Source organism: Podarcis erhardii (assembly GCF_964252035.2).
Source record: "Podarcis erhardii genome assembly, chromosome: 2".
Taxonomy (NCBI): Eukaryota; Metazoa; Chordata; class Lepidosauria; order Squamata; family Lacertidae; genus Podarcis; species Podarcis erhardii.
Window position 1 is genome coordinate 1,370,706 of NC_138498.1, and position 9,471 is coordinate 1,380,176.

General features: G+C 42.0%; 1 long non-coding RNA gene across 1 annotated transcript; it reads right to left on the reverse strand.

Moving 5' to 3' along the window:
• Positions 1 to 1,439: 1,439 nt before the first annotated feature.
• Positions 1,440 to 3,460, reverse strand: LOC309336252. The gene is made up of 4 exons (XR_014153942.1): positions 3,362 to 3,460; positions 1,979 to 2,096; positions 1,770 to 1,878; positions 1,440 to 1,623 (listed from the first exon to the last, which is right to left on the reverse strand). It is a non-coding gene; the product is annotated as an uncharacterized lncRNA (long non-coding RNA).
• Between the last annotated feature and the right edge of the window lie 6,011 nt (positions 3,461 to 9,471).

Below are 9,471 nucleotides of genomic sequence, written 5' to 3' on the forward strand. Positions count from 1 at the left end.
TTTTAGATTTAACCATGGAGATTTGGTTGACCTGTTGAGAAGGAATAAAAGCATTGCTAGGTTGGAGCTTCCCCGAGATCTGCTCTTCAGTATCAAAGGAAGGAAAATAAGAACAAGATCAGTAGAAGACAAAGTAAAGTGTATGTATAAATATGAAGAAGACTTGCAGAAGGGACTTGGAAAAGAGTTAAGAGCCTCGGACAGAAGATCACCAGGTTGATGGACTATATGGAATTGACGAATGACTGGCAGTATCCGAGACCAGGGAGAACAGATGGTGGAAGAAGATTGGAAAAAGTTTAAAGCTTATTTTTAGAAATAGAAATATTGTAAAATTACTGAGTGTTAGAAAAATGTTGGAATGAAATCTTATGGCTTTAGTAGAAATGTTATAAGGAGTTAAGCATAAATAAGCATTATAGTATTAATGGAAAATAAGGGTAAAAATAAGTTAAGATATTTATATGACAGAAAATAGAGAAAGATGGAAAGGAATTGCTGAAACAATTAATAGAAGTGGAATACAAAAAGGGAGGTGAGAGGAGGTCGATGAAACAAGGGTATGAAAGATAGACTACTGAAATGTTATGATGTATGTTTTTAAATTGTTTTTGTTTTGTTTTGTTTAGGTCAATGTGTTAATGTTGTGTTTTGTATTGTTTATATATTGTATTGTATTGTTTTTCCCCCTTCTTTTTTTTCTTTTTGTCTTTTTTCTTCTTTTTTGTAAGTTTTAAAAGTAATAAATATTATTTAATAAAAAAAAACCAAAGCACTGGCTGCCACAGACTAAACCAGGGCATTCTGCATGTAGAGCTGCCAGTGCTGGAGGAAAGTAAAAGTAACACATTTCATTAAAAAGTGCAAACCATATCAGGGTGAGTATGTCTAAGGCCACAATGAAAGCATTTAAAAAGAAAGAAAAGCAGAAAAGCAAACAAGAAAGTAGCAGGAAATTAATCATCTTCAGCAACCAACCATTGCTACAAATGCCCATAGGGGAGAGAGAGAGAGAGAGAGAGAGAGAGAGAGAGAGAGAGAGAGAGAGAGAGAGAACTTTTAACAAGTGCAATGACTTGTATCAGGAAGTGTCATGGTAGGAGTTGAGAGCCTGGGGTTTTGTTGGAAAGGAGTCCAAAAGACTTGGTGGCATCACAATGAAAAGGCTTTCTTGTTCACCCTCACAGATCTTACCATGGTGATAGAAGAAATGCTCAATATACTTATCTCAGTAGGTTTCAGGGAGATGATGAGGTCTATCTTTTCCCCTACTAAGCAGCCTGGGAGAAGAAACCTAAACCTAACCCTGGCAAACATTACATTGAACAGGTCCCAATACTGAATTGACAGATTTGTCCATCCCTAGCCCTTGGTGAGCAGGAAAACAGTGCATAAATGCTATGATCAAACAAATAACTGAACTGAGTTTGATTAAATAATGCAGAATGGAAAATCAGGAATAATTTTATACTGTACTGAGAAACAAGTGGGCCCTTGCAGCACAATTGTTGCAGGGTGGACTGTTGCTGTTCAGGTTTTGGAGGCATGAAGACCCTGTCTCCAGTAGCCATCTGGCAAAGCTCAGAAGATGGGTACATCCAAAGCAGGGCCTCCAGTTGTGATCTAAGTGAAAGGAGAGGTGATTATGGGAGAAAGGGGTCCTTCAGATACCCCTGGGTCCAGCCTGTTAAGGACTGATTGAAACACCCCCTGTGACTTGATGGTCAACTACACAGAAACAGGGGGAAGCAATGAGGAAAGGATTGCACCTCAATGAATTGCCTGCTTGTTATCATTTCTCCTTTGGGTGTCCTCTTTGTCCTCTTTGTAATTGCTTCTCAGGCATCTTGCCTGCCCAGTCAAACAGATCACTGAAACCTACATATTTAATCAACATATCAAATTCAACCTCCTTCTTCTTCCCAACTTCTATCCTCTTCCCTCCCCCTGCCACCCCCACCTCAAAGTCAAAGCATACATTTTTATCTCTGCTTGATCAATCTTCATTATCAAATCTCCAAATCTGGAAGCCACAGCAGGGGAGATATGGCATTTTGTGACAATTGTTGGATTAATCTGTCCTTGGTCAGGATCAGCTACAATCAAAGGAACAAGGTAACCCAAGCAGCAGACAGAAAAGATTTTTATCCTGATTACTGGCAGACACAGGGGTCAGGAGGGACCCTGTATAACAGACATGTAGGGTAGAAAAACTCTTTGTGAGGTTACTGTTGCTCACACCCCAATCTCTGAGTGGTGAGAGACTCTGGGATGCCTAGGCTTAATCAGGGTTTGGTTTCATTGGGATAGAGACTGTTGTGTCTTTTAGGATATATAGTTTTCTTTACACATCTATACAACCTGAGCATAGGATGAAGGGGTCCCCAGCATTAACACTCCAGCAGATCCTGATACACCATTAGGTCTCCAGGGAAGCCCCGAGCCACAGCTTTGGGTCCAGACTCCAGCACAAAGGAGGACATGCTTTTGTGTCTACAACTTCTGGCATCAGCCAAAACTCTCCCTTGCCCTATTGCTCTCCATCCTAGGATGGAATAGCCTCCAGGCATGTGGGGGAAGTGGTTAAATGCCTACCATCTTCCTGGAGAGCAGAATCACTTAGTTGCCACTATGTCCACAAAGCTCACTCTTTGAGATGCCAATGAAATTACTTAATTGGCCACCTTACAAAAAGACTAATTTTTGAGGTCACAGATCTGAGAACTAACAGTGCTTCCAGATGACCTGTCTATTGAGCATCCTGATTTCTTTGCAGGGAGATTAGACATCATTGGTTCCTTAATGAGCATTCATTTGTTTGCAGGGAGGTTGGCTCAGAAGGAAGTTTCATCATTAAGCTTGCTGGGGCTTACCTCCAAGTAAGTATGCTAGGAAGAAGTGTGCATGCACACGAAAGCTCATACCAAGAACTGACTTAGTTGGTCTTTAAGGTGCTACTGGAAGGAATTTGTTTTGTTTTGACTATGGCAGACCAACACGGCTACCTATCTGTAACTGGAACTATGGGCATCTGAAGAAGTGTGCATTCACACGAAAGCTCATACCAAGAACTGACTTAGTTGGTCTTTAAGGTGCTACTGGAAGGAATTTGTTTTGTTTTATGCTAGGAAGGATTGCAACTTCGGGCTATAATCATGGTCACTCATAAGCAATACTCACAGGCTACTTTTTCTAACCTCCCCACCCCCTCTCTTTCCCCATGTATAACTTTTATATTCTTTCTTAAGCCCAACTTTCTTGCCAGCTCCATTTCTCACACTCCATTCTCTGTAAATTAAGTTATTCCCAACGAGTCTCAGCCCTCTTTAAGACTCGACCTCTTTCCTTTCTTTCCACCTACCATATCCTGGCTCTCAACCCTCTGGCTGCTGCCTTCCTTCGGAAATCCAGTTCTAGGCTCCTGGTCCCTACTGAGCTTAGTCTCTTTGTGATGTCTTTGCTGCTCAGGCAATGCACTCCTCAGTGTTCTTTGTCTCATTGTGACATCAGCACTGCCCAGCCAATGGGCACAAGAAACTTCATTACAACCACAAAGAAATCCTTTAACACAGGCCCATCTGCACTGTACATTGAAAGCAGCAGTATACCATTGTGGAGTATAGTTTGTTAAAGATGCCAAGAGTTGCTAGAAGACCCCTAGGCTCCTAAAGGGCTGCAATTCCCAGAGTTCCCTGAGAAGAAAAACCACAATATTGATCGTTGGGGATTTATTTATATGGCATACAACTCATCTCCTCCCATGCATGCTGTTGTGTGCCCCTGAAAAGATGTTCATGTGTGGGAGGGGTCCCCAAAGAAGCATAAAATCGACCCTCCTCATTTTCAGACTTGACCAATTTAGTTCACTGAAAAAGGATCCAACAGGCCCACTCCTCTTCATAAGCTCCTGTGTGATCTTACTTGGAGCATGAGTAGCTGTTGCACAGAGAGTCTGGGGAGGCGTGGAGCTGCTGGATCATTCAATAAATGCAGGTCACATCAAAGCAACTGTGCACACCTCAGAAAGGCTGGCCTGACAGCTTGAGAACCCTGGATTTAGGAAGAAGCAGGTTGTGGAATAACTTTCACCAGCTCAAAAATAAAAGACTCATGAAAGGCAACTGGAATCATTTGATGTGCTCCTACCAGCCCACTGCATTAACACCAGGGGGCTGATTGCTAGTGCATTCTGAGAATGGGATGCTGAGCCATTTTAACCTTGCCCTGGAGCCCATAATGATAGGTGTGATGAGTTGAAGAATAAGAAAAGGATGCCAACAACAGGGAAAGGACCCTGAGACCAGAGAGCAGGAGGGAGCCAGAGGCTGCCTATAGCTGGCTGGGACAGGCAAGAAGATTGAGTTGAAAACCATATGAAGCATAGTCCATTGATGAAATGGGCTGAGTTGTGTAGCTGTGCGTTTGATTGAAGGTGGAAACAATGGAATCTCATTGGGGGGGAAAATGCACGGCTTTCAGACAAAAATCAGAACCACCTTCTTTGTGTAGCAGCAGGTAGTTCAGGGGAGAAGAGGCAGTCCCAAGCTCCTTTGCAACAGAAAGCACTGGATGCAAAAGAAGCTTGTAGAAAAGAATAATCTTGCTTTCAAATTCTTAAGCTGCACACATTTTTGTCCAAGCTGTGTTCCTCCTAGGCATGAGGAGCTCATTGCATTTGTTGTTGTTGTTGTTGTTGTTGTTGTTGTTGTTGTTGTTGTTGTTGTGTTTTTACTGATTCTGAGCCTTTATCAATGCCATTTTGGAAAACAATGACTGTTCCTTGCCCAGAATTCCTTCCAAATCTCCACAGTACTTCAAGGAAAAGATAGCTGTCCCTATACTTGGCTGTTATTGAGAGGGATCTGGACTGGGACATTTGTGTTTTTTTTTATAATAATATTTATTCAGGTTTTTTAAAGATTACAAAGAGAACATGAGAAAACAAAAGACAAAAACAATACACAATACAACACAAAACAGAAAAATACAAAGAAAAAATACAATCATTAAAAAAAGAAAAAAGAAAAAAAACAATTTAAATCCTTTGCATAACAACTTCCTTTTACTTATTTTCTTGACCTCCTCACACCTCCCCCTTCTGTATTCAGATTCAGATTTTTATTTCAGCAAGTCCTTTCAACCTTATTTTTTTAAACTTAATAATTTATTTTAATATGTTATTATTTTACTTTCTCTCTTTCATCCATTTCCTCGGTTCATTTTTGCTTAATCCTGTATATCTAATCATTTTCCCTTTATATCCTTCCAACCTTATTTTCATTTGATTTAATTCATCTTAAAAACCACTTTTACTTTATTCAAACTTAACTCTCATCCAAACTTATACATCAATACTTATTCTTCAACCATTTCTCTAAGGTCGACCAAAGTTCCCTTCCACGAATTTTCCCAATTTTCATACAGATGACAAGACAAAAAAAAAAACAAAAAAATATATATAATTATATACCCTTTGAGTTCCCAGTTTCTATTCCACCCATTCCCCCTTGCCGGTTCCAGTCCCCCACATGTGTCCATCAGTCTCAATATACAATCAGCCTGGAGATCTTAAATCCGAGGCTCTTAATTCTCTCTCACTTCCTCTCTGCCGGTCTTTTTGATAGTCCTTAATATTGAAAACCAAATCTCGGGGAAGCTCCGGCCCAACAGGATCCACTTTTCTTCCATCCAGGCCTTCATACTTAAAGATGAAGCCTATGGGGTATTCCAGATCTTGTTTCATACTCCTTTCAAATCCAAATGTCCCCAAAGCTCCAACTTCCACCTTGATCAAGTTTGTAATCCTTAGGTCTTCAGATCTCCACATAAGGAGATCTCTCCATTTTTCACTCTCCAATTCAGGCCAGACTTTCCACATCAAGTTTTTATTTTCCTTTATTGCCATCATGTCAGGCCTCAAATTACAGCTCTCCTTTAACATCTGCAAAATTACAGCTCCCCCTTCCTTTTCTTCAGGGACAACATATATCTCCTTCTCCAAATTCTCAAGACTCAAATTTCTCTATTTGTCCAGTTAAGTAGGCTTCCTGCGTCAGATCCTTGTCCTTATCAAATTCAATGAAGGTATTCACTGTTAAATCCAAAGCTGTAGCATTTGTAGCCAAAACATCAATTTGACCTTGCAACTTTCCCAAGAGAACAAATGCTATGTTCAGTTCAGCCTGTATTTTTTCTCCTCCAGCCATTCTTTGTAATGTCCCAAAACCCCCTCTAGGGGAGTTTTAGTTCCTTGATGTTCCTTTCAGCACAAATCCAAAAGTCCAGTTAGTTTGTATCAGCCCTTCATTTTTCAGGAGCAAATTGTAACAAAATATAACCAGCAGAATCAACAGAAACAAAGTCCTCTTTTTGCATCTTGACAGCTAACTTGACAGCTGTCAAGATCTTCTATACCTCATCACCAGGCTCTCGCGAGACACTCCCGGGTCCGGGGGGGGGGGTGGCGCTTTCGCTCCCAAATTTAGTTCTTTTTCTGCAGGCTCCCCTGCCTCCAATAAAATTCTTATGGTGCCAAACCGTGGAATTAAAATCTTTTACAAGAAAAAAGAAGAAAAATTCTCCTCGACCTTAGTTGTTTACAGAGAGGGAAGGCTGACTTCCTGTTTAGACCTTCCCCGATCGTGCCGAATTAAAAAAAAAAAATCTTTAAAGTTCCAATTTCCGTACTACTCACGGGTTGTTGTTTTAGAGTCCAAATGTTCACAAGAAGAAGTCAGCGCTCTCCGACAAACGGCAATGCGGCTTCACTCCGCGGGAGAAGCAATCGACTCTCAGCACCGCTCACCCCGTCCCGTTCCGTAGCCTTTAAAAAGGCTCCTTCGCGGCTTGGGGGGCGCAAATGGTGCCCGCCGAGTCCCCACGCTCACAGGCTTCACCCGCCTGTGATTTTTTGAGGGTCCCCGCTTCGCCGCAGCGGTAAGACCCGATCCCGCGGAGCCGATCCCTCCGGAGCTCAGAGGGAATCCGCCATTAGTCGTTGGCGCTAACCCGGAAGTCCCTGGACTGGGACATTTGTATCTTACTCCCCCCCAACATTACAGCATTCCCAGGATGGCTTACAATTAGAGTCAAAAAGAGATGAGGACCTTTGAGCATGCTCAAATAGTCTTTTCCAGTGCTTTTCCGTGCCACATTTTCTTTACATGCACGCAGACAGTTGCAGAAACAAATCTATGTATTGTTGGCATCCATTTGTCTTGGGAGACAAGGAGGAGTGCACCTTTGGGTTAGGTTACCAGACATCCCCATTTCCCGGGGACAGCTACATTAGGTCACACCAGGCCCTGTTAATGGTCTGGAAGCATCTGATACTGCAGCATTGTTGAAGCTGAGAACCCGTGGACCAGATCTGACACACAGAAGTCGACAAGGAAGAAAGAACAAGTTGGAAATTTAGCAATAATTTTTCATGAAGAAGAAGAAGAGTAGTTTGGATTCGGTATCCCGCTTCATCACTACCCTAAGTAGTCTCAAAGTGGCTAACATTCTCCTTTCCCTTCCTCCCCCACAACAAACACTCTGTGTGGTGAGTGGGGCTGAGAGACTTCTGAGAAGTGTGACTAGCCCAAGGTCACCCAGCAGCTGCATGCGGAGGAGCGGAGACGTGAACCTGGTTCACCAGATTACGAGTCTACTGCTCTTAACCACTACACCACACTGGCCAAACCAATTACTCTTTCCCACAGTTTTCTTCTTTCTCTCTTCTTTCTGTTCACTTATTGGGAGGCTAGATGATGGTGGATATTTTATGAGCATTCACTCCCTCCCCAAGAGCTGAGATGACATTGCATCCAACCAAGTGGCACCCCACTTTCCTTATTGCAAAAATGCTGATCTTTTGAGGAAACAGGTTTGTTCTGCAAGACCTCCCAATCAACTATAATGGCATCATATGAATTTGTTGATATGTGATTGACTGCCACCTGAAAGGAGTAACAGTCTGGAAGCACCCTTAATTGATCAATATGGGATGGCCAAAGTTACTGTGGACACCTGCATGAGAGCCAGGAATTTGGAAGCGATAGGTCCCACCAGAGTTCAGCTCCCTCTGAGATCTTACACTTATATACTAATGGCAAATTCATTTTCTGATCCTTTGTCCTTATGTATCTAAAACAGTACCACCCCCACACAAGAGGGAGGTTTCAGCAGGCTTGGGGGAACCCCAATGTTTGCTAAGGTACTGACAACTTTTTTGGGGGGACCTAAGATGGAGAGCCCCAAGCAGCTTAATAAGGGCTAATCATGCTCAGGGGCCACAGGAATGGAGTGGCATGGAATACCCTGGAAAAAGTTTTGCCTGGCTGGAAGCCTGAACAAGAGCACCCCTCTCTACAACATCACGTTGCTGGTCACACTTCTTATTACCGGTAGGAATCCTGAAGGAGCCTGAGCTTCGCCAATACCACTTCAGGATTTCAATTTATTATCAATTCCACTCTCAGCAGGTTGAGTGTCTGTCACCTTCCCCCCACCCCTGTAGAAAAGGCTCCAGAATGAAATCAATAAAATTTAATCATTCTAAAGTGGCATTGACATGGATCTCTTTTAAAGTCAATATGTTTAGTGTCATTTTCTTTTCCAGGAATGCTTCTCCAAGCCTTCACCCCACCCACAACAACCAGATAAGAATACACATAGCAGCCTTCCCAACTCCCCAATAAATTGATCACTGAAAAGAAAGTTCTCACTCCACACATCTCCATTCTCCCCAAATGCCATGTTCCCAGTGCCCTTCTCTTGGGTCTATCTAGGGATGTTAAGAAAGCAGAGATTTCCATTCCAACCTGTATTCATCACAATCAGCGATGTTCCTGTCCCACTGTAGTTCAGTTTCTGCAAATTACTACATGATTCATCTCATCATCTGCTGTTTAACATTCACATCAGTTACTTAACTATTTATGTAACTTACATAACATCCAAACAATGTTAAAAAGAAGTCATTAATTATGTTTCCAGACTGAAAAACAAGACTGATGTAAATGAATACTAATCATATTCCATTTTTATTAATAGTTTTTATTGACTTTTCCAAAAAGGAAGACAAATACAGTCAATACAAACTAAATGATAATAAATGGAGACCTGTTCCAAGCATACAAGTAAGAGGGAGAAGGGAGGGTTCAGCCAAGTCTGCAGATCATAAAACAAATAGATCTGTATAAAGAGTCCATATATCAGAGAATGTCCCATCTACTGAGCACATTCCCTTATCTGATTTCTGTTCCTGATCACATACGAAAACATAAACTACAGCAATTTCCACTTCCTTTCCCATTTTTTTGTTGGAATTCTGCATCATCCCCCAGCCTGTTCCATGTGTTGTCGTTAGAGTCCAGTCTCTCAGCTGCCTCAGTGAGTCCTGACTTCTTAAAAGGGGACAAGGATAAATTCCAGGCTGAGGGCCACATTCCCTTCTGGACAAAACTCCACAGGCTGTATGCCTGT